Genomic DNA, 23,448 nt, shown 5'->3' on the forward strand with positions numbered 1-23,448 from the left:
AGGGAAAGTGGTTTGAATTTGAATGGTGAGGTAGGTGGGGTTTTATGAAGGATGGATGTGAGTGGTGAAGAGGAAGATGGGATTTGATAGGTGAAGGGTTTTTGGGGAAGAGGTGTTGAGGTGATTGGTGAATGGGTGAAGAAGAGAGAGAGTGGTGGTGTTGGTGGGGATCCTGTGGGGTCCACAGATCCTGAGGTGTCAAGGAAAAGTCATCCCTGCACCAAATGGCATGCAAAATCACGTTTTGAGCCAATTCTGGCGTTAAACGCCGGGCTGGTGCCCATTTCTGGCGTTTAACGCCAGGTTCTTGCCCTTTTTAACGCCAGGTTCTTGCCCTTTTCTGGCGTTTAACGCCAGTCTGGTGCCCCTTTCTGGCGTTAAACGCCCAGAATGGTGCCAGATTGGGCGTTAAACGCCCACTTGCTAGCCTTACTGGCGTTTAAACGCCAGTAAGTTCTTCCTCCAGGGTGTGCTGTTTTTCTTCCTGTTTTTCATTCTGTTTTTGCTTTTTCAATTGATTTTGTGACTTCTCATGATCATCAACCTACAAAAAACATAAAATAACAAAAGAAAATAGATAAAATATAGCATTGGGTTGCCTCCCAACAAGCGCTTCTTTAATGTCAGTAGCTTGACAGAGGGCTCTCATGGAGCCTCACATTTTCTCAGAGCAATGTTAGAACCTCCCAACACCAAACTTAGAGTTTGAATGTGGGGGTTCAACACCAAACTTAGAGTTTGGTTGTGGCCTCCCAACACCAAACTTAGAGTTTGACTGTGGGGGCTCTGTTTGACTCTAATTTGAGAGAAGCTCTTCATGCTTCCTCTCTATGGTGACAGAGGGATATCCTTGAGCCTTAAACACAAAGGATTCTTCATTCACTTGAATGATCAGTTCGCCTCTATCAACATCAATCACAGCCTTTGCTGTGGCTAGGAAGGGTCTGCCAAGGATGATGGTTTCATCCATGCACTTCCCAGTCTCTAGGACTATGAAATCAGCAGGGATGTAATGGTTTTCAATCTTCACCAAAACATCCTCTACAAGTCCATGAGCTTGTTTACTTGAGTTGTCTGCCATCTCTAATGAGATTCTTGCAGCTTGCACCTCAAAGATCCCTAGCTTCTCCATTACAGAGAGAGGCATGAGGTTTACACTTGACCCTAAGTCACACAGAGCCTTCTTGAAGGTCATGGTGCCTATGGTACAAGGTATTGAAAACTTCCCAGGATCTTGTCTTTTTTTGAGGTAATTTCTGCCTAGACAAGTCATCCAGTTCTTTGGTGAGCAAAGGGGGTTCATTCTCCCAAGTCTCATTTCCAAATAACTTGTCATTTAGCTTCATGATTGCTCCAAGGTATTTAGCAACTTGCTCTTCAGTGACATACTCATCCTCTTCAGAGGAAGAATACTCATCAGAGCTCATGAAAGGCAGAAGTAAATCCAATGGAATCTCTATGGTCTCATTTTGAGCCTCAGATTCCCATGGTTCCTCATTGGGGAACTCAATGGAGGTCAGTGCACGCCCACTGAGGTCTTCCTCAGTGGCGTTCACTTCCTCTCCTTCCTCTCCAAATTCAGCCATGTTGATGGCCTTGCACTCTCCTTTTGGATTTTCTTCTGTGTTGCTTGGGAGAGTACTAGGAGGGAGTTCAGTAACTTTCTTGCTCAGCTGTCCCACTTGTGCCTCCAAATTCCTAATGGAGGACCTTGTTTCAGTCATGAAACTTTGAGTGGTTTTGATTAGATCAGAGACCATGGTTGCTAAGTCAGAGGTGTTCTGCTTAGAACTCTCTGTCTATTGCTGAGAAGATGATGGAAAAGGCTTGCCATTGCTAAACTTGTTTCTTCCACCATTATTGTTATTGAAACCTTGTTGAGGTCTCTCTTGATTATTCCATGAGAAATTTGGATGATTTCTCCATGAAGAATTATAGGTGTTTCCATAGGGTTCTCCTAGGTAATTCACCTCTTCCATTGAAGGGTTCTCAGGATCATAAGCTTCTTCTTCAGATGAAGCATCCTTAGTACTGCTTGGTGCATTTTGCATTCCAGACAGACTTTGAGAAATCAAATTGACTTGTTGAGTCAATATTTTGTTCTGAGCCAGAATGGCATTCAGAGCATCAATCTCAAGAACTCCTTTCTTCTGATTAGTCCCATTGTTCACAGGATTCCCTTCAGAAGTGTACATGAATTGGTTATTTGCAACCATTTCAATCAGCTCTTGAGCTTCTGTAGGCGTCTTCTTCAAATGAAGAGATCCTCCAGCAGAGCTATCCAAAGACATCTTGGATAGTTCAGAGAGACTATCATAGAAAATACCTATGATGCTCCATTCAGAAAGCATGTCAGAAGGACATTTTCTGATCAATTGTTTGTATCTTTCCTAAGCTTCATAGAGGGATTCTCCATCCTTCTGTCTGAAGGTTTGGACTTCCACTCTAAGCTTACTCAATTTTTTAGGTGGAAAGAACTTTGCCAAGAAGGCATTGACTAGCTTTTCCCATGAGTCCAGGCTTTCTTTAGGTTGTGAGTCCAACCATATCCTAGCTCTGTCTCTTACAGCAAAAGAGAATAGCATAAGTCTGTAGACCTCAGGGTCAACCCCATTAGTCTTGACAGTGTCACAGATTTGCAAGAACTCAGCTAAGAACTGATGAGGATCTTCCAATGGAAGTCCATGGAACTTGCAATTCTGTTGCATTAGAGAAACTAATTGAGGCTTAAGCTCAAAGTTGTTTGCTCCAATGGCAGGGATAGAGATGCTTCTCCCATAGAAGTCGGGAGTAGGTGCAGTAAAGTCACCCAGCACCTTCCTTGCATTGTTTGCATTGTTGTTGTTTTCGGCTGCCATGTCTTCTTCTTTGAAGATTTCTGTTAGGTCCTCTACAGAGAGTTGTGCCTTAGCTTCTCTTAGCTTTCGCTTCAAGGTCCTCTCAGGTTCAGGGTCAGCTTCAACAAGAATGCCTTTGTCTTTGTTCCTGCTCATATGAAAGAGAAGAGAACAAGAAAATATGGAATCCTCTATGTCACAGTATAGAGATTCCTTGAGGTGTCAGAGGAAAAGAAGAATAGAAGACAGAGGTAGAAAATTCGAACTTATCAAGAAAGATGGAGTTCGAATTGTGCATTGAGGAATAGTGTTAGTCCATAAATAGAAGGATGTGAGAGGAGGGAAGGTAATTTTCGAAAATTGAGTAAAAAAAATTGAAAACATTTTTGAAAAACATTAATTAATTTTCGAAAATAAGAGTGGGAAAGAAATCAAGTGATTTTTGAAAAAGATTTTGAAGTTAGAAGTCAAAAAGATTTGGTTGAAAACTATTTTGAAAAAGATGTGGTTAAGAAGATATGATTGATTTTTTTCTTTTTAAAAAAAATGTGATTGAGAAAATATGATTTGAAAACAATTTTAAGAAGATTTGATTTTAAAAATTAATGACTTGCCTAACAAGAAAAGATATGATTCAAACATTAAACCTTTCTCAACAGCAAAGGCAACATACTTGAAATGTTCAATCAAATCATTAATTGTTAGCAAGTATCTTTGAAAAAGGAAAGAAATTGATTTTGAAAACATTTGATTGAAAAGATATGATTTGAAAAAGATTTGATTTTGAGAAAAAACTTTGAAAACTTGAAAAAAAATTGATTTGAAAACAAAATCCTCCCCCTTGTGCCATCCTGGCGTTAAACGCCCAGAATGGTGCACATTCTGGCGTTTAACGCCCAATGCACTACCTTTTTGGGCGTTAAACGCCCAACCAGGCACCCTGGCTGGCGTTTAAACGCCAGTCTGTCCTTCTTCACTGGGCGTTTTGAACGCCCAGCTTTTTCTGTGTAATTCCTCTGCTGCATGTTTTGAATCTTCAGTTTCCTGTATTATTGACTTGAAAAGACATAAATTAAAAATATTTTTGGAATTTTAATAATGAGGAATAATCAAAATGCAACTAAAATCAAATAACAATGCATGCAAGACACCAAACTTAGCAGTTTGCATACTACTACTGACGCTAATGAGAATGCATATGAGACACATAAACACTCAAGTCAAGAGAATTCAAAGATCAGAGTAAGAAATAATCAAGAATTACTTGAAGATCCTTAAGACACATGAATGAATGCATGCAATTGACACCAAACTTAAGATGAGACACTAGACTCAAACAAGAAACATAAAATATTTTTGGTTTTTATGATTTTGTAATTTTTTTTTTGGATTTTTCGAAAATTAAGTGGAAGAAGAAAATAAAGGTATCAAAATTCTTAATGAGAATTCCAGGAATCATGCAATGTTAGTCTAAAGCTACAGTCTAAAGGAATTAGACATGGCTAGCCAAGCTTCAGCAGGACATTGCATTCAAGAGCTAAATTGATGAAGATCAATCAGCTTTGGTGATGATAAGAACATCACCTTGAAAACACTAGAATTCATTCTTAAGAACTCTGAAGAAAAATACCTAATCTAAGCAACAAGATGAACCGTCAGTTGTCCATACTCGAACAATCCCCGGCAACGGCGCCAAAAACTTGGTGTGCGAAATTGTGATCACTACTTTTCACAACTCAAATAATCCCTAGTAATGGCCCCAAAAACTTGGTGCTCAATACCATGGCATAAACACAACTTTGCACAACTAACCAGCAAGTGCACTGGGTCGTCCAAGTAATAAACCTTACGCGAGTAAGGGTCGATCCCACGGAGATTGTTGGTATGAAGCAAGCTATGGTCACCTTGTAAATCTTAGTCAGGCAGACTCAAATGGGTATAGTGATATACGAATAAAGCATAAAGATAAAGATAGAGGTACTTATGTAATTCATTGGTAGGAACTTCAGATAAGCGTATGAAGATGCCTTCCCTTCCTTCTCTCTGCTTTCCTACCGTCTTCATCCAATCCTTCTTACTCCTTTCCATGGCAAGCTTATGCAAGGATTTCACCGTTGTCAGTGGCTACCTCCCATCCTCTCAGTGGAAATGTTCAACGCACCCTGTCACGGCACGGCTATCCATCTGTCGGTTCTCAATCAGGCCGGAATAGAATCCAGTGATTCTTTTGCGTCTGTCACTAACGCCCCGCCTTCAGGAGTTTGAAGCACGTCACAGTCATTCAATCATTGAATCCTACTCAGAATACCACAGACAATGTTAGACCTTCCGGATTCTCTTGAATGCCGCCATCAGTTCTTGCCTATACCACGAAGATTCCGGTTAAAGAACCCAAGAGATAAACATTAGAGCCTTGTTTGCTTGTAGAACAGAGTGGTTGTCAGTCACTTGTTCATAAGTGAGAATGATGATGAGTGTCACATAATCATCACATTCATCATGTTCTTGGGTGCAAATGAATATCTTGGAACAAGAACAAGCGGGATTGAATAGAAGAACAATAGTAATTGCATTAATACTCGAGGTACTGCAGAGCTCCACACCTTAATCTATGGTGTGTAGAAACTCCACCATTGAAAATACATAAGAACAAGGTCTAGGCATGGCCGAATGGCCAGCCTCCCAATGATCTAAGATAGCATAAAATGAAGATATCTACCCAGATATCTCAATACAATAGTAAAAGGTCCTACTTATAGAAAACTAGTAGCCTAGGGTGTACAGAGATGAGTAAATGACATAAAAATCCACTTCTGGGCCCACTTGGTGTGTGCTTGGGCTGAGCAATGAAGCAATTTCGTGTAGAGACTCTTCTTGGAGTTAAACGCCAGCTTTATGCCAGTTGGGCGTTTAACTCCCATTTAGGTGCCAGTTCCGGCGTTTACGCTGGAATTTCTGAGGGTAACTTTGAACGCCGGTTTGGGCCATCAAATCTTGGGAAAAAGTATGGACTATCATATATTGCTGGAAAGCCCAGGATGTCTACTTTCCAACGCCGTTGAGAGCGCGCCAATTGGGCTTCTGTAGCTCCAGAAAATCCACTTCGAGTGCAGGGAGGTCAGAATCTAATAGCATCTGCAGTCCTTTTCAGTCTCTAAATCAGATTTTTGCTCAGGTCCCTCAATTTCAGCCAGAAAATACCTGAAATCACAGAAAAACACACAAACTCATAGTAAAGTCCAGAAAAGTGAATTTTAACTAAAAACTAATAAAAATATACTAAAAACTAAACCAAATATACTAAAAACATACTAAAAACAATGCCAAAAAGCGTATAAATTATCCGCTCATCACTCAGTCAGAAAATATATTGCAGAAGAAACTGAGGTTTAAAAATAGCAGAGAAGATTAAAACCCAATCCTTAGATCAATTGAGAGGAAGAGTGGAAGATGATTCTCAGAATTTGAATCAATGGAGCTCTTCAACCTCAATTCAAGATCCAAAACAGAAAAGCTAGAGTTGCAGAAGAAGAAGATTTAAAACAGCAAATAAATTTTGAATTATTCAGAAAGATTAACAAGAGATCTCAAGGTGGAATTGAAACAGAAGTTCTTCAATTCTCCACCCAAGATCCAAAACGAAAATGAAAACTAAGAGAGCTTTCTAATGGAGCTGCCTCTTTTCTATTTCTAATCGAGCTCCCCTCTCTGAAATGAGAGTGATGCCTTTATATAGGCTTTTCAAAGTGAAAATGAAAATGAAATTAAAACTAATTACAATTAAAATAAAAATACTAATCTAATTTATCCATGTGCCTTTGAGTGATGATGTGGGCTTTGCTTGCTTTGGATTTGAGGAGAAATGGGTTTGGTTGGCCTTGATTCAATTTGGAGAGGAATTGAATTTAAATGAAATTTTGGTTGATTTTCGGCCCAAGAACAATTGCTTCCAGGAGGCTGCCCTGCCCTTGTGGAGGGCAGGGCAGAATTTGATGCATGCGGCCTTGGTGCGAGCATGGCGTGCGAGCTTGGTGCGCCTTGGTTTATTTTTGCTTATTTTGGCCCTTAAAGATGCCTTCCGTTCCTGCCTCAATTGTACGCCAAATATGGATTGCTATATATCGTTGGAAAGCTCTGAATGTCAGCTTCCAACGCAACTGGAAGCACATCAATCGGACGTCTGTAGCTCAAGTTATAGCCCTTTGAAGTAGGCATGGTCATGCTGTGAGCGGCCAGATTTTAACTTAGCGAAAATTTGCTCCAACCTCACTTTGTTTCATCATGATTCTGCCTGCCCTTGGCAAGGGCAGGGCAGTGTGCGTGCTGGTTGCTTTCTTCTTTGATTTTGTCATGGGCCACGCTTTAAAAGCGTGGCCTAAAGCTCCAAAGTGTACCCCAACTTCAAAGTGTGTCCCAAAGCTCTTTTTTTCTCCTTTTTTTGTGCTTCTTTGCTTCTTTTCTTCTTATTTCCTACAAGATTTATAAAATTAAAAGATCAAGGAAATCTATCATTTAAGTACAAAAGCATTCAATATTTAAGCACAAATCATCAATTTATTGTATGAAAAGCATAGAAAAATAGGTATATGATGACTTGTCATCACCCTGATGAGGAACCAAAGGGATCTGAGGCTCATACAGAGACCATAGAGATTCCCTTGGATCTCCTTTTACCATTTATGAGCTTTGATGACTATTCATCTTCTGAAAAAGATGAAGACATTGTTGAAAGGCAAGTTGCCCAATATTTAGGAGCAATCATGAAGCTGAATGCCAAATTATTTGGTAATGAGACTTGGGAAGGTGAACCTCCCTTGCTCACCAATGAAGTGAATACATTGGTTCAGCAAAATTTACCTCGAAAGAAACAGGATCCTAGTAAATTCTTAATACCCTGTACCATAGGCACCATGACCTTTGAAAAAGCTCTGTGTGACTGATAAACCACTATTTTATAGTTTATATTGTGTTTAATTGTGTGGTTTTGTCATGTTCCTTACCCACTTATTCATCAATTTAGCATGCATTTAGATTTTCTTCCTGAATTTATTACATGTTTGAAAATTGCTTCCTAGAGACTTTAATAATTTAATTTTAATTCTCCTTTATTCCATTCGATGCCGTAATCTATGTGTCAAGTGTTTCAGGCTTTATAGGGCATGAATGAGACGGAGATTGGAGAGGAAGCTAGCAAAAATGGAAGGAACACAAGAATTTGAGGAGATAACCAGCAAAAAGTGACACGGTCGCATGGCTCACGCGACCGCGCGAAGGAGCGCAAATCGTGGTGACGCGGCCGCATGGCTTGCGCGGCCGCGTGGATTGGAAAGCACAAGCAACGCGGTAGCTTGGATGACACGAACGCGTGAAGAGGAAAAGCGCAAGCAACGCGTCCGCATGGACGACGCGATTTTGGACCCTATTTCGGCCCAGTTTTTGGCCTGGAACAGCAAACTAGAGTCAGAGAATATGCAGAAACAACAGAGACACATTCATTCAGTAGTTTAGATCTAGTTTTTCACTCTCTTAGGTTTTCTCTCTATAGCTTTTAGAATTTTAACTTTCAATTGGTCTTAGCATTGGAACATTGAGAAAAGATATTTCCTCATCAAGACTTCATCACTCTAGTTTGTTCTCTTAACTTGGTTTTATTCTTCCATGTTTCTTTGTTATGTTCAATTTTGTCATTCAGATACTTTTATGATTAATTAATGCAAGGATTATTTCCTTTTTAATTTAATTTCAAATCCAATAATCATGTCTTCTTTTAATTCCCTTTCATGTGCCATGGATTCTTTATTTACAATGCGTGAGTAGTTTCATTACTTGATGAGGAATTGATTAAAAGGAACTCTTGAGTTGGAAGGATTGAAGAAAAAATTTGTAGTTGGGTTAATTGTTGGATTGCTATCTTGTCACCAACGCCAATCCCTTTGAACTAAGTGGGCTGTAACTCGTGAACAGATCTGGCATTCCAACTTGTTTGACTTTCCCTTACCTAGTAAAGGATAACCAAACAGAGTAACCATTAATTATAAATCAATCTTAAAAATATTTCCATCAATAATAGAGATTCAAACCAATCAATTCCCAGTCAAGGCTTTTATTATATTATTTAAAATTCCTCAATTTAAATCCCAATTTACTTAGCTCAACTTTTTGGAATATCTGATTAAGAAAACAGCACACTTTTCTGCAACTCGTTGGGAGACGACCTGGGACTTAAAATTCCCAGTAATTTTAATTTAAACTTTCTGTGACATATTTCTAAATTGATAGGCAGATTTTCGGTGAGTTAAGAACTATACTTGCAACGTTACCATTTTAATAAATTTTTAATTCACCAGCTTCTGCGCTCCATCAATTTTTGGTGCCGTTGCCGGGGAGTTGCAATAGAGTGCTAATTTTATTAATTAGAATTTATTTACTTGCATTTTATTTAATTTTGCTACTATGAGCTGCATGTTTCTTCTGTCAAATGACACGTTCACTTCCTGATCCGCGCTTGCTAAAATTCGATCCTGAAATTGAAAGAACAATTTCACAAATAAGGCGAGAACAGCGTAGGTTAGTCCGCTCTGAGGGCGGATCTGAAAGTGAATCTGAGGAAGAAACCAGCCCCCGTTCTACTGATTCGGTTGTTTTACGTGCAGAAAACATGGCAGCTAGAAGAGTTACCATTCAGGAGGAAGGAGCTCCTGATTTTACAATGCAACCGTTTCAAGCGCATCATCCAGTTGCAGCTACGGATTTTGAAATAAAGACCGCACTACTAAATTTGATGCCCAAGTTTCATGGCCTACCTGCTCAAGAGTCTATCAAGCACTTGAGAGATTTTTAGGCAGCCTGTTCTACTGTCAGGCGTGATGGCACTGATGAAACTTCAATTCTGCTGAAAGCTTTTCCGTTCTCTCTTGAGGGAAAAGCAAGAGAGTGGTACTACACTCAACCTCTAGCAAATGTATCCAACTGGGATACACTCAGAAAGGAGTTTCTGGAGAAATTCTTTCCATCTAAAGTTACTGATAAACTGAGGAAGGATATCTCTACAATTGTTCAGGATGACAATGAGACTCTCTTTGAATACTGGGAGCGCTTCAATAATCTTCTGGAAGCATGCCCCCACCACATGATTGACAAGATCATGCTACTCAGCTATATCACACAAGGTATGAGGCCTTAAGATAAGACCACATTGGAAAGTGCCAGCAATAGGTCTATGAAGAAGTACAAGACCACTGATGAAGCTTGGCAATTGATCAATGATTTAGCTGAATCTACTCGGAACCACAGACAGAAGCAAGGCCGTTCAAGGGCCGTTGCAGAAGTATCTTTTGGCATAGAGACTGCTGCTCTAAATCGAAGCATCTGTGAAATGACCAACCTGCTGAAGCAAATGCAGTTAAATCAACAAGCTCAGCAAACTCAACCGCAGCAAAACCAACAACTAGTTCCACAAAGAATTTGCGGAATTTGTGCTGATTACAGTCATTACACTGATGAATGCCCGCAGCTCCAACAAGAAGACAACATGGTGGCATCCACTCACAACTTCTATGACCGCCCCAACCAAGGGTACAATCAAAGTGGAAATAATAACCATGGATGGCAGGACAATTCAAACCAGAATTGGAGACACATTCATTCAGTAGTTTAGATTTAGTTTTTCACTCTCTTAGGTTTTTTCTCTATAGCTTTTAGAATTTTAACTTTCAATTGGTCATAGCATTGGAACATTGAGAAGAGTTATTTCCTCATCAAGACTTCATCACTCTAGTTGTTCTCTTAACTGGTTTATTCTTCCATGTTCTTTGTTATGTTCAATTTTGTCATTCAGATACTTTTATGATTACTTAATGCAAGGATTATTTCTTTTTAATTTAATTTCAATCCAATAATCATGTCTTTTTTAATTCCTTTCATGTGCATGGATTCTTTATTTACAAGGCGTGAGTAGTTTCATTACTTGATGGGGAATTGATTAAAAGGAACTCTTGAGTTGGAAGGATTGAAGAAAAATTTGTAGTTGGGTTAATTGTTGGATTGCTATCCTGTCACCAACGCCAATCCCTTGAACTAAGTGGGTTGTAAACTCGTGAACAGATGGCATTCCACTTGTTGACTTTCCCTTACCTAGTAAAGGATAACCAAACAGAGTAACCATTAATTATAAATCAATCTTAAAAATTTTTCCATCATAATAGAGATTCTAACCAATCAATTCCCAGTCAAGGCTTTTATTATATTATTTAAAATTCCTCAATTTAAATCCCAATTTATTAGCTCAACATTTTGGAATATCTGATTAATAAACAGCACTCTTTTCTGCAACTCGTGGGAGACGACTGGGACTTAAAACTCCAGTAATTTTAATTTAAAACTTTCTGTGACATATTTCTAAATTGATAGGCAGATTTTCGGTGAGTTAAGAACTATACTTGCAATGTAACCATTTTAATAAATTTTTAATTCACCAGCTTCTGCACTCCATCAATTTTGGCCCCGTGCCGGGTTGCAATAGAGTGCTAATTTTATTAATTAGAATTTATTTACTTGCATTTTATTTAATTTTGCTACTATGAGCTGCATGTTTCTTCTGTAAATGACACGTTCACTTCCTGATCCGCGCTTGCTAATATTCGATCCTGAAATTGAAAGAACAATTTCACGAGTAAGGCGAGAACAGGTAGGTTAGTCCGCTCTAAGGGCGGATCTGAAAGTGAATCTGAGGAAGAAACCAGCCCCCGTTCTAGATTCGGGTTGTTTAACGTGCAGAAAACATGGCAGCTAGAAGAGTTACCATTCAGAGGAAGGAAGGGCGGATCTGAAAGTGAATCTGAGGAAGAACCAGCCCCCGTTCTACTGATTCGGTTGTTTTACGTGCAGAAAACATGGCAGCTAGAAGAGTTACCATTCAGGAGGAAGGAGCTCTTGATTTTACAATGCAACCGATTCTGAAAAAAGGCCGCCTAAATTGATGCCCAAGTTCATGTCTACCTGCTCAAGAGCCTATCAAGCACTTGAGAGATTTCCAGGCAGCCTGTTCTACTGTCAGGCGTGATGGCACTGATGAAACTTCAATTCTGCTGAAAGCTTTTTCGTTCTCTCTTGAGGGAAAAGCAAGAGAGTGGTACTACACTCAACCTCTAGCAAATTTATCCAACTGGGATACACTCAGAAAGGAGTTTCTGGAGAAATTCTTTCCATCTGAAGTTACTGATAAACTGAGGAAGGATATCTCTACAATTGTTCAGGATGACAATGAGACTCTCTTTGAATACTGGGAGCGCTTCAATAATCTTCTGGAAGCATGCCCCCACCACATGATTGACAAGATCGTGCTACTCAGCTATATCACACAAGGTATGAGGCCCCAAGATAAGACCACATTGGAAAGTGCCAGCAATGGGTCTATGAAGAAGTACAAGACCATTGATGAAGCTTGGCAATTGATCAATGATTTAGCTGAATCTACTCGGAACCACAGACAGAAGCAAGGCCGTTCAAGGGCCGTTGCAGAAGTATCTTCTGGCATAGAGACTGCTGCTCTAAATCGAAGCATCTGTGAAATGACCAACCTGCTGAAGCAAATGCAGTTAAATCAACAAGCTCAACAAACTCAACCGTAGCAAAACCAACAACTAGTTCCACAAAGAATTTGCGGAATTTGTGCTGATTACAGTCATTACACTGATGAATGCCCGCAGCTCCAACAAGAAGACAACATGGTGGCATCCACTCACAACTTCTATGACCGCCCCAACCAAGGGTACAATCAAAGTGGAAATAATAACCATGGATGGCAGGACAATTCAAACCAAAATTGGAGACACATTCATTCAGTAGTTTAGATCTAGTTTTTCACTCTCTTAGGTTTTCTCTCTATAGCTTTTAGAATTTTAACTTTCAATTGGTCTTAGCATTGGAACATTGAGAAGAGTTATTTCCTCATCAAGACTTCATCACTCTAGTTTGTTCTCTTAACTTGGATTTATTCTTCCATGTTCTTTGTTATGTTCAATTTTGTCATTCAGATACTTTTATGATTACTTAATTCAAGGATTATTTCTTTTTAATTTAATTTCAATTCCAATAATCATGTCTTCTTTTAATTCCCTTTCATGTGCCATGGATTCTTTATTTACAATGCGTGAGTAGTTTCATTACTTGATGGGGAATGGATTAAAAGGAACTCTTGAGTTGGAAGGATTGAAGAAAAAATTTGTAGTTGGGTTAATTATTGGATTGCTATCCTGTCACCAACGCCAATCCCTTTGAACTAAGTGGGTTGTAACTCGTGAACAGATCTGGCATTCCAACTTGTTTGACTTTCCCTTACCTAGTAAAGGATAACCAAACAGAGTAACCATTAATTATAAATCAATCTTAAAAATCTTTCCATCAATAATAGAGATTCTAACCAATCAATTCCCAGTCAAGGCTTTTATTTATATTATTTAAAATTCCTCAATTTAAATCCCAATTTACTTAGCTCAACATTTTGGAATATCTGATTAATAAAACAGCACACTTTTCTGCAACTCGTTGGGAGACGACCTGGGACTTAAAACTCCCAGTAATTTTAATTTAAACTTTCTATGACATATTTCTAAATTGATAGGCAGATTTTCGGTGAGTTAAGAACTATACTTGCAATGTAACCATTTTAATAAATTTTTAATTCACCAGCTTCTGCACTCCATCAATTTTTGGCGCCGTTGCCGGGGAGTTGTAATAGAGTGCTAATTTTATTAATTAGAATTTATTTACTTGCATTTTATTTAATTTTGCTACTATGAGCTGCATGTTTCTTCTGTCAAATGACACGTTCACTTTCTGATCCGCGCTTGCTAATATTCGATCCTGAAATTGAAAGAACAATTTCACGAATAAGGCGAGAACAGCGTAGGTTAGTCCGCTCTGAGGGCGGATCTGAAAGTGAATCTGAGGAAGAAACCAGCCCCCGTTCTATTGATTCGGTTGTTTTACGTGTAGAAAACATGGCAGCTAGAAGAGTTACCATTCAGGAGGAAGGAGCTCCTGATTTTACAATGCAACCGTTTCAAGCGCATCATCCAGTGGTAGCTACGGATTCTGAAATAAAGACCGCACTGCTAAATTTGATGCCCAAGTTTCATGGCCTACCTGCTCAAAAGCCTATCAAGCACTTGAGAGATTTCCAGGCAGCCTGTTCTACTGTCAGGCGTGATGGCACTGATGAAACTTCAATTCTGCTGAAAGCTTTTCCGTTCTCTCTTGAGGGAAAAGCAAGAGAGTGGTACTACACTCAACCTCTAGCAAATGTATCCAACTGGGATACACTCAGAAAGGAGTTTCTGGAGAAATTCTTTCCATCTGAAGTTACTGATAAACTGAGGAAGGATATCTCTACAATTGTTCAGGATGATAATGAGACTCTCTTTGAATACTGGGAGCGCTTCAATAATCTTCTGGAAGCATGCCCCCACCACATGATTGACAAGATCGTGCTACTCAGCTATATCACACAAGGTATGAGGCCCTAAGATAAGACCACATTGGAAAGTGCCAGCAATGGGTCTATGAAGAAGTACAAGACCATTGATGAAGCTTGGCAATTGATCAATGATTTAGCTGAATCTACTCGGAACCACAGACAGAAGCAAGGCCGTTCAAGGGCCGTTGCAGAAGTATCTTCTAGCATAGAGACTGCTGCTCTAAATCGAAGCAGGTAAGCCCAGTACAAGTGGTGCCCAAGAAATCTGGAGTCATTACAGTGAAAAATGAACATGGAGAGCTCATACTAACTAGAGTTCAGAATGCTTGGAGAGTCTGCATTGATTATAGGCGTCTCAACCAAGCTACTCGTAAGGATCACTATCCACTTCCATTCATTGATCAAAGGCTGGATCGCCTGTCAGGTAAATCACATTATTGCTTTTTAAATGGTTACACAGGTTATTTCCAGATTCATATAGCTCCTGAGGATCAGGAAAAGTCTACTTTTACATGTCCTTTTGGGACCTATGCTTATAAGAGAATGCCCTTTGGCTTGTGCAATGCACCAGCTACTTTCCAAAGGTGCATGATGAGTCTTTTCTCTGATCTTATTGAGGACTGTATGGAAGTTTTTATGGACGATTTTAGCGTTTATGGTGATTCTTTTACCCTTTGCTTAGATGGATTATCTGGAGTATTAGATAGATGTATTAATACAAACCTTGTATTGAATTTCAAAAAATGCCACTTTATGGTAAAGCAAGGGATTGTATTGGGACATGTGGTATCTAATAATGGCATTTCTGTAGACCCAGCAAAGGTGAATGTTATTTTTAGTTTACCTTACCCCTCTTCTGTGAGGGAAGTCCGTTCGTTCCTTGGCCATACAGGTTTCTACAGGAGATTTATTAAGGGCTTTAGTAAGGTGGCACTTCCCTTATCCAGATTACTACAAAAGGATATTGAGTTCGAGTTTAGTGAGGATTACAAACAAGCATTTGATAAGCTAAAGACTGCTCTAACTCAAGCTCCAATTGTGAGAGGACCTGACTGGAGCCAGCCATTTGAAATCATGTGCGATGCTTCCAACCATGCAGTAGGAGCAGCGCTGGCTCAGCGTGAAGGTAAGAATCCTTTTGTTATTGCCTATGCGTCTAAGACTTTAGACACTGCCCAGTCCAATTATACTACTACTGAGAAAAAGCTACTTGCTATTGTTCTTGCTCTGGATAAATTCCGGGTTTATTTACTTGGTACTAGAGTAGTAGTGTATTCAGACCATGCAACTCTAAAGTATCTATTTGCTAAAAAGGAATCCAAACCAAGACTTATACGTTGGATACTGCTGTTACAAGAATTTGATTTAGAAATCAAGGATAGGAGTGGTAATTAAAATTTAGCAGCAGACCACTTGAGTCGCCTTAAACATATTAAGGATGATTCTACTCCTATAGATGATAATTTTCCTTTTGACAACCTGCAAGCAGTATCTGAGGTAGTCCCTTGGTATGCACCTGTTGCTAATTATTTAGTTAACCGCACATTTCCTCCACATTTTTCTAAACATCAAAGAGACAAGCTGAAAAGTGAGTCTAAATATTATATATGGGATGACCCATATTTATGGAGATGTGGCACTGACCAGATAATTAGACGTTGTGTACCTCAATCAGAATTCCAGTCCATTTTAGAGGCCTGTCACTCATCTGAGAGTGGAGGACATTTTGGCCCTCAACGAACAGTTAGAAAGATCTTAGGCTGTGGATTCTGGTGGCCTACTCTTTTTAGAGATGCTGCCGAGTTTTGTAAATCTTGTCACCCATGCCAGAAATTTGGTGACATATCCAAGAAGGATGAGATGCCTCAACAATATATGCTTTTCTGTGAAATTTTTGATGTTTAAGGCATTGACTTCATGGGTCCATTTCCAAATTCTAGTGGATATTTTATATATTGTTAGCTGTAGATTATGTTTCCAAATGGGTAGAAGCAATTCCTACCCGCACTGATGATGCTAACACTGTTGTTTCCTTTGTGAGAAACCATATTATATGCCGCTTTGGATCACCACGAGCGATCGTGAGCGATCAAGGCACCCATTTTTGTAACAGGAGACTAACAGGATTGATGAAGAAGCATGGGATAATCCATAAAGTTGCAACAGCTTACCATCCCCAAACTAATGAGCAAGCCGACGTGTCAAACAGAGAAATTAAACGTATCTTGCAAAAGATAGTAAAGCCTCACAGAAAAGACTGGAGCACCAGACTACAAGATGCACTGTGGGCATATAGAACAACATACAAGACACCCATTGGGATGAGTCCCTTCCGCTTAGTTTATGAAAAAGCTTGTCATCTTCCAGTTGAAATCGAACACAGAGCCTTCTGGGCAGTTAAAGAGTGCAACATAGAAATTGAGAAGGCCAGAGCTGAAAGGAAGTTGCAACTGCAGGAACTGGAGAACCTTCGCCTAGAAGCTTATGAAAACTCCAGAATATATAAGGAAAAGATGAAAGATGTGCATGATCAAAACATCAAGAAGAGAGAGTTCCAACTTGGAGATTTTGTTCTCCTTTACAAATCTTGACTGAGGCTCATGCCCGGTAAGTTGAGATCAAAATAGGAAGGTCCATACAGAGTAGAGAAGACTGAACCGTACGGAGTTTATCACCTAAGCCATCCTTCAAGCTCTAAACTTATTAAGGTTAATGGACACCGCCTGAAGCTGTACCATGGTGAGAAGGTGCAAAAAAGCAAGGAGCTTGAGATCTTCCACCTGGAAGATCCCCACATAACAACAGATTGAGCTAGTGGAGCGTCCAACGTACGGACGTTAAAGCAAAGTGCTTGGTGGGAGACAACCCACCGCGGTACGATCGTTCTTTTCTTCACTTTTAGTTTTTCTTCTTTAAATAACTCTTCTCTTTATTATTGCTTTCGTGTTCTTTCAATTACATGTCTTTATCTTTCCTTTAAAAAAAAAAATTTTCGCCGCACGACGCGATCGCACCAGCGACGCGTCCGCGTGGCAGGGGGAGTAAAGAAAAATAAAAATGAACAGAAAGTTACGCAGGAGCAGCGCTGGTGTCATGCCAAAGGCACAAATTATCCCACGCGACCGCGTCGCTAACACTACCGCGTCGCTGACGCTACCGCGTCGCATGGAAATCATGGCCTCCCACGCGACCGCACGCTCCACGCGGCCGCGTGCCCCGCATTTTCGATGTAAAAGGGTGCACAATGCCATATTGTGCGAGAGTGGTGCTGGATTGGTGCTGGAAGCACAATCCTTGTCACGCGACGGCGTTGCCAACGCGGCCGCGTCAATTATTTTCTGACGCACACTCACGCAATCGCATGACCAACGCGATCGCGTCACCCAATTTTGGCAATTAAAATGAATCGAACAGAGAGTTGTGCTGGAGCGAGGCTGCACTCGCGCCAGCAGCGCAACACGGGTCACGCGACCGCATGACTGACGCGATCGCGCCGTCTTACCTGACGCGCACCCACGCGAACGCGTATCTTCCGCGGCCGCGTCGCATGCGCCGCACAGCTCAACCCAATAGCCAAATTATCTTATCTTTCTCTCCTCCAAATCCTACTTTTTCTTTTCCCCCTTCTTTCTTCTTTCTCCCTTCCCCCTTCTACCTCACCTTTCACTCTCTCTCTCTCCCCCCTCCATTAACAAGGTTTTACCTTCTTCTCTTTTCCATCATCGTTATTATATTATGTATATATATTATTATTCTCTTTTTCTTTTCTTTTTCTTTTCAAATCATTCTTTTTCTTTCGTCTTCTTCTTTTCTTTTTACATGGTGTTAGAAACGTTTTGAGTCATTATCTATCATTATATGCTTGTGGATTATTGCAAATTGTTTGACAATTATTTTTCTCCTATTTAAGGGATTGCTTGCATGTTTCTCTTCATATTTTCTATACCCTATTCACCATGCATGCTATATGTTTGTGAAAAAGCTCATGTGGCATTATGCACTTCTCTATGTTGCTATACTATTCAATGCTTGCTTTTCACAACTTTCCCTTGTTATTTTATTAATTAGATTTAATTGTCAATACAAACGTGATAGTTTGTTACAAATGGTAATCTAAACTGGACATTGTATGTTTGATATATGCTACTCATGCCTTTGCCTGCATGCCAATAAACCTCTTGCATTCCATTGTCCTACATGCACTTGCTATATTTCCATTAATGTGCTTTCCACATGTAATCCGGACCAAGTGTTAATGCCATTTATCTTTATTGTGCATTGACTATCACTTACAATACCCTCTTCCCTGTTCTATCTCTTTGAATTTAATTTCCTTTCTCTTCCCTTCTTTCAGGATGGCCACCAAGAACGGAAAAGAGAAAGCTACTTCCAAACCACCAGCAAGAAGAGGAACTAAAAGGGCATTAGTGGCAGAGCCTTCTTCAACCGCAGTCAAGCCCTCAACAAAAAGAGTTAAGAGGATAATAAAGGTTGACGACAAGGAGAAAGCCTTTCCAGCAAAGGACACTGCGCGATTTCCCAATCGCTACTGTGAGCAGATGTTCCCTATCTTAGCAGAAAGGAACTATAACAATGAATACCTTCTTATCCTCCCGTCCAATATTGCCACCTTTGTTGAGCCGCAAATTGAGCGAAGACAATGGGGTTTCCTACGGAGACAGCCAAGGCAGGTCAATCTTTCTTGGGTAGTTGAGTTCTACTCCAACTTCTACATACCGACCCTGCAGTCTGTTTATGTCCGGCAGAAGCAAGTCCCCATCACAGAAGAGGCCATTCAGCAAGTTCTGAGTCTTCCCCCTATTCCAGAAGGAATGGACACTTTTCAAGAAGCCACCCTTCAGCGCCAGAGATACCAATTTGACTGGGACTCCGTTCTCGGAGTCATCGCTTTACCTGGCAGCCGTTGGATCTACGGATACCACCGCAACCGCCCTAAGGGAATCTTGGCTTCCGCACTTACCTTGGAGGCTCGCGTATGGGCACAGATCATGTCCCATTACGTCTTTCCGAGCACTCATGAGTCCTCCTTCACTGCGGACATGGCTGTTCTACTATGGTGCATCCTTACAGACCAACCTCTGAATCTCTCAAGACACATCCGGAATGCTATGGAGCATGTACAAATCGCGGGCAACTTACCTTTCCCCGCCTTAGTCTCAAATCTTGTCTCAACAGCCGGAGTCTCCTGCAGAGCTGGGGACACCAAAGCCATGCTTCCACGGGATGATCAATATGTCCCTAACGGGAAATACCTCAGATTTTCAGCAGCCACTACAAGCCAGCCTACTGAGCCGGTTGAAGATATTCCTTCTTCAACATCACAAGCATCTACCACTGAGAAATTGCTCTAGTAGATACTTGAAAAGTTGGATCGGCATGAACAGAAAGCAAAGATGAGAGAGCGTCATAACGAGCGCCGATTCAAACACCTCAAGGAGCTACTCAAGGGACGTTTCAGAGACTCAGACACCCCGGACTCCACTTCTTTTACCAGCACCGGGAGCCATGATGGTCCCGACTGTGGAGATACTACCACCAGCCCACCCCTGTTCCTGACAGATGGCACCGAGGACGGTGCAAAGCCTTAAGTGTGGGGAGGTCGGTTAGTACCTGACTTCCGGAGGTAAATTCTCTTCTCTGACACCAATAATTAGGATATTTTAGTTAGATTTTTCTTTCTTTTATAGAATAGAATAAATTGCATAGGTTAGGATAGTTGCATGCATGTTCTACTTGATTGAAAAGACAATAAATTTCTTTTAAAAATCTATCTTTGGAACAAAATTTCACTAATTTTTCAAAATTTTTATGATAAATCTGCTTGAGTTGTATTTGGAACATAATGTTTGAGCTAAAGAACACACAACCTGTGAAAGATTTGAGCCTTTATGTATGGTTACATTATTTAACCATAATTATTTTATTCTTGTGTGTTTACTTCTCTATGATTGTAATATATATTTTGTTTTATCTTATATGTCCAATATTTATTATATTTACATGCTTGCACATGATTGAGGCCATTATTTGTTTAAACTCACTTATCCAAATCAAGCCTACCCTTTTCAATTACCCTTGTTAACCACTTTGAGCCTTTAAAACCCCATTTGTTCTATATTTTACCACATTACTAACCTTAAGCTGAAAAACAATTGCATATCCCAAATTAAATCTTTGGTTAGCTTAAGATAGAATTGTGTGTGCTAGTTAAGTATGGAAAATTGTGGGAACAAAAGTTGTTAAGGGAATGTGTCATGAAAATTTAAAGGAAATTTGGATACCCATTCATGTGAAACTATAAGAATCAAAAATCTATGTGCATTGATAAGCTTTATTTATTTCTTTTTAAAAAAATGATAAACAAATAAATAAGGGGACAAAATTACCCTAATGTTAAATTCAGAATTCAAAGATCAATGCACATATGATAGAATTAAGATTGAAACATGAGTATGGGTTGAAAAAGGGAATTATGGGTAGCTAGGCATGAATTTAAAAGTATATAGAATATATGTATATTAGGTGAGAGCTTAGGTTAATTAAAGATTCAATTTATAAAGCTCACTTAGCCATATATATATACCCTTACCTGCACCTTGGCCCCATTACAACCCTGAAAAGACCTCATGATGTTTGCATTGGTATATTAACTATTGTTGATTGGTTAGGAGAAAAACAAAAGTTAGAAACATGACTAGAGAAGAATAGAGTGATTACCCTATACACTAGAGATTAGAGCGTACATACATTATCAGTGAGGGTTCAATGCTTGAATTTTCATGTTTCCGGCCTTCATAAGCTATCTTCTTGCACTTTTATCGGCTTTATTATATGATGATAGAATTAGTGGAATTTGATTTGTAATTGTTTTGAAGGGCTTATTTTCTTTTGATCAAGTGGACAATAATCATATAGTTGCATTTATTTATATATGTAGGATTGCATTGCATTTCATGAGTTTCTGCATGTTCATACTTATTTCCTTGTCTCCTTCAATTTAGCATGAGGACATGCTAATGTTTAAGTGTGGGGAGGTTGATAAACCACTATTTTATAGTTTATATTGTGTTTAATTGTGTGATTTTGTCATGATCCTTACCCACTTATTCATCAATTTAGCATGCATTTAGATTTCCTTCCTGAATTTATTACATGTTTGAAAATTGCTTCCTAGAGAATTTAATTATTTAATTTTAATTCCCCTTTATTCCATTCGATGCCGTAATCTGTGTGTCAAGTGTTTCAGGCATTATAGGGCATGAATGAGACGGAGATTGGAGAGGAAGCTAGCAAAAATGGAAGGAACACAAGAATTTGAGGAGATAACCAGCAAAAAGTGACACGGTCGCATGGCTCACGCGACCGCGCGAAGGAGCGCAAATCGTGGTGACGCGGCCGCATGGCTTGCACGGCCGCGTGGATTGGAAAGCACAAGCAACGCGGTAGCTTGGATGACGTGAACGCGTGAAGAGGAAAAGCGCAAGCGACGCGTCTGCATGGACGACGCGATCGCGTGACATGCGCGATCTGCATAATCTGCAGAATCTGAAACCAGCGATTTTGGACCCTATTTCGGCCCAGTTTTCGGCCCGGAACAGCAGACTAGAGTCGGAGAATATGCAGAAACAACAGAGACACATTCATTCAGTAGTTTAGATCTAGTTTTTTACTCTTTTAGGTTTTCTCTCTATAGCTTTTAGAATTTTAACTTTCAATTGGTCTTAGCATTGGAACATTGAGAAGAGTAATTTCCTCATCAAGACTTCATCGCTCTAGTTTGTTCTCTTAACTTGGTTTTATTCTTCCATGTTCTTTGTTATGTTCAATTTTGTCATTCAGATACTTTTATGATTAATTAATGCAAGGATTATTTCTTTTTAATTTAATTTCAATTCCAACAATCATGTCTTCTTTTAATTCCCTTTCATGTGCCATGGATTCTTTATTTACAATGCGTGAGTAGTTTCATTACTTGATGGGGAATTGATTAAAAGGAACTCTTGAGTTGGAAGGATTGAAGAAAAAATTTGTAGTTGGGTTAATTGTTGGATTGCTATCCTGTCACCAACGCTAATCCCTTTGAACTAAGTTGGTTGTAACTCGTGAACAGATCTGGCATTCCAACTTGTTTGACTTTCCCTTACCTAGTAAAGGATAACCAAACAGAGCAACCATTAATTATAAATCAATCTTAAAAATCTTTCCATCAATAATAGAGATTCTAACCAATCAATTCCCAGTCAAGGCTTTTATTTATATTATTTAAAATTCCTCAATTTAAATCCCAATTTACTTAGCTCAACTTTTTGGAATATCTGATTAATAAAACAGCACACTTTTCTGCAACTCGTTGGGAGACGACCTGGGACTTAAAACTCCCAGTAATTTTAATTTAAACTTTCTGTGACATATTTCTAAATTGATAGGCAGATTTTCGGTGAGTTAAGAACTATACTTGCAACGTAACCATTTTAATAAATTTTTAATTCACCAGCTTCTGCACTCCATCAGTGACCTAGGGTCATGGATAAACATGATGCCACTCTCTGTAATGGATAAACTGGGAATCTATGAGGTACAGGCTACCACATTCTCATTAGAGATGGCAGATAAATCTATGAAAAAGGCTTATGGACTAGTAAAGGACGTGCTAGTGAAGATTGAAGGCCTTTACTTCCCTGTTGATTTCATAATCCTAGACACTAGGAGGGATGAGGACGAATCCATCATCCTTGAAAGACCCTTCATAGCCACAGCAAGAGCTGTGATTGATGTTGACAGAGGAGAGTTGATCCTTCATGCGAATGAAGAATGCCTTATAGTAAAGACTCAAGGTTCTCCATCTGTAACCATGGAGAGTAAGCATGAAGAGCTTCTCCCAATGCAGAGTCAAACAGAGCCCCCACATTTAAACTCTAAGTTTGGTGTTGGGAGGCCATAGCCAAACTCTAAGTTTGGTGTTGAGAGATCTCAACCATACTCTGATAATCTGTGAGGCTCCATGAGAGCTCACCGTCAAGCTATTGACATTAAAGAAGCGCTTATTGGGAGGCAACCTAATTTTATTTTATTATCTAATTTTATTTTATCTATGTTATTTTGTGTTTTCTTTTA

At 39.6% G+C, this 23,448-nt stretch overlaps 4 non-coding genes across 4 annotated transcripts; 1 reads left to right on the forward strand and 3 right to left on the reverse strand.

Moving 5' to 3' along the window:
* Positions 1-2,345: 2,345 nt before the first annotated feature.
* Positions 2,346-2,453, forward strand: LOC130937970 (small nucleolar RNA R71). The gene has a single exon (XR_009069157.1). It is a non-coding gene; the product is annotated as a small nucleolar RNA R71 (small nucleolar RNA).
* A 7,411-nt stretch (positions 2,454-9,864) lies between these two features.
* Positions 9,865-9,972, reverse strand: LOC130937915 (small nucleolar RNA R71). Its single transcript, XR_009069106.1, has one exon. It is a non-coding gene; the product is annotated as a small nucleolar RNA R71 (small nucleolar RNA).
* Positions 9,973-12,058: 2,086 nt separating this feature from the next.
* Positions 12,059-12,166, reverse strand: LOC130937916 (small nucleolar RNA R71). The gene has a single exon (XR_009069107.1). It is a non-coding gene; the product is annotated as a small nucleolar RNA R71 (small nucleolar RNA).
* A 2,040-nt stretch (positions 12,167-14,206) lies between these two features.
* Positions 14,207-14,314, reverse strand: LOC130937175 (small nucleolar RNA R71). The gene has a single exon (XR_009068405.1). It is a non-coding gene; the product is annotated as a small nucleolar RNA R71 (small nucleolar RNA).
* Positions 14,315-23,448: the final 9,134 nt, after the last annotated feature.

The sequence above is a fragment of the Arachis stenosperma genome, chromosome 6 (assembly GCF_014773155.1).
Source record: "Arachis stenosperma cultivar V10309 chromosome 6, arast.V10309.gnm1.PFL2, whole genome shotgun sequence".
NCBI lineage: Eukaryota > Viridiplantae > Streptophyta > Magnoliopsida > Fabales > Fabaceae > Arachis > Arachis stenosperma.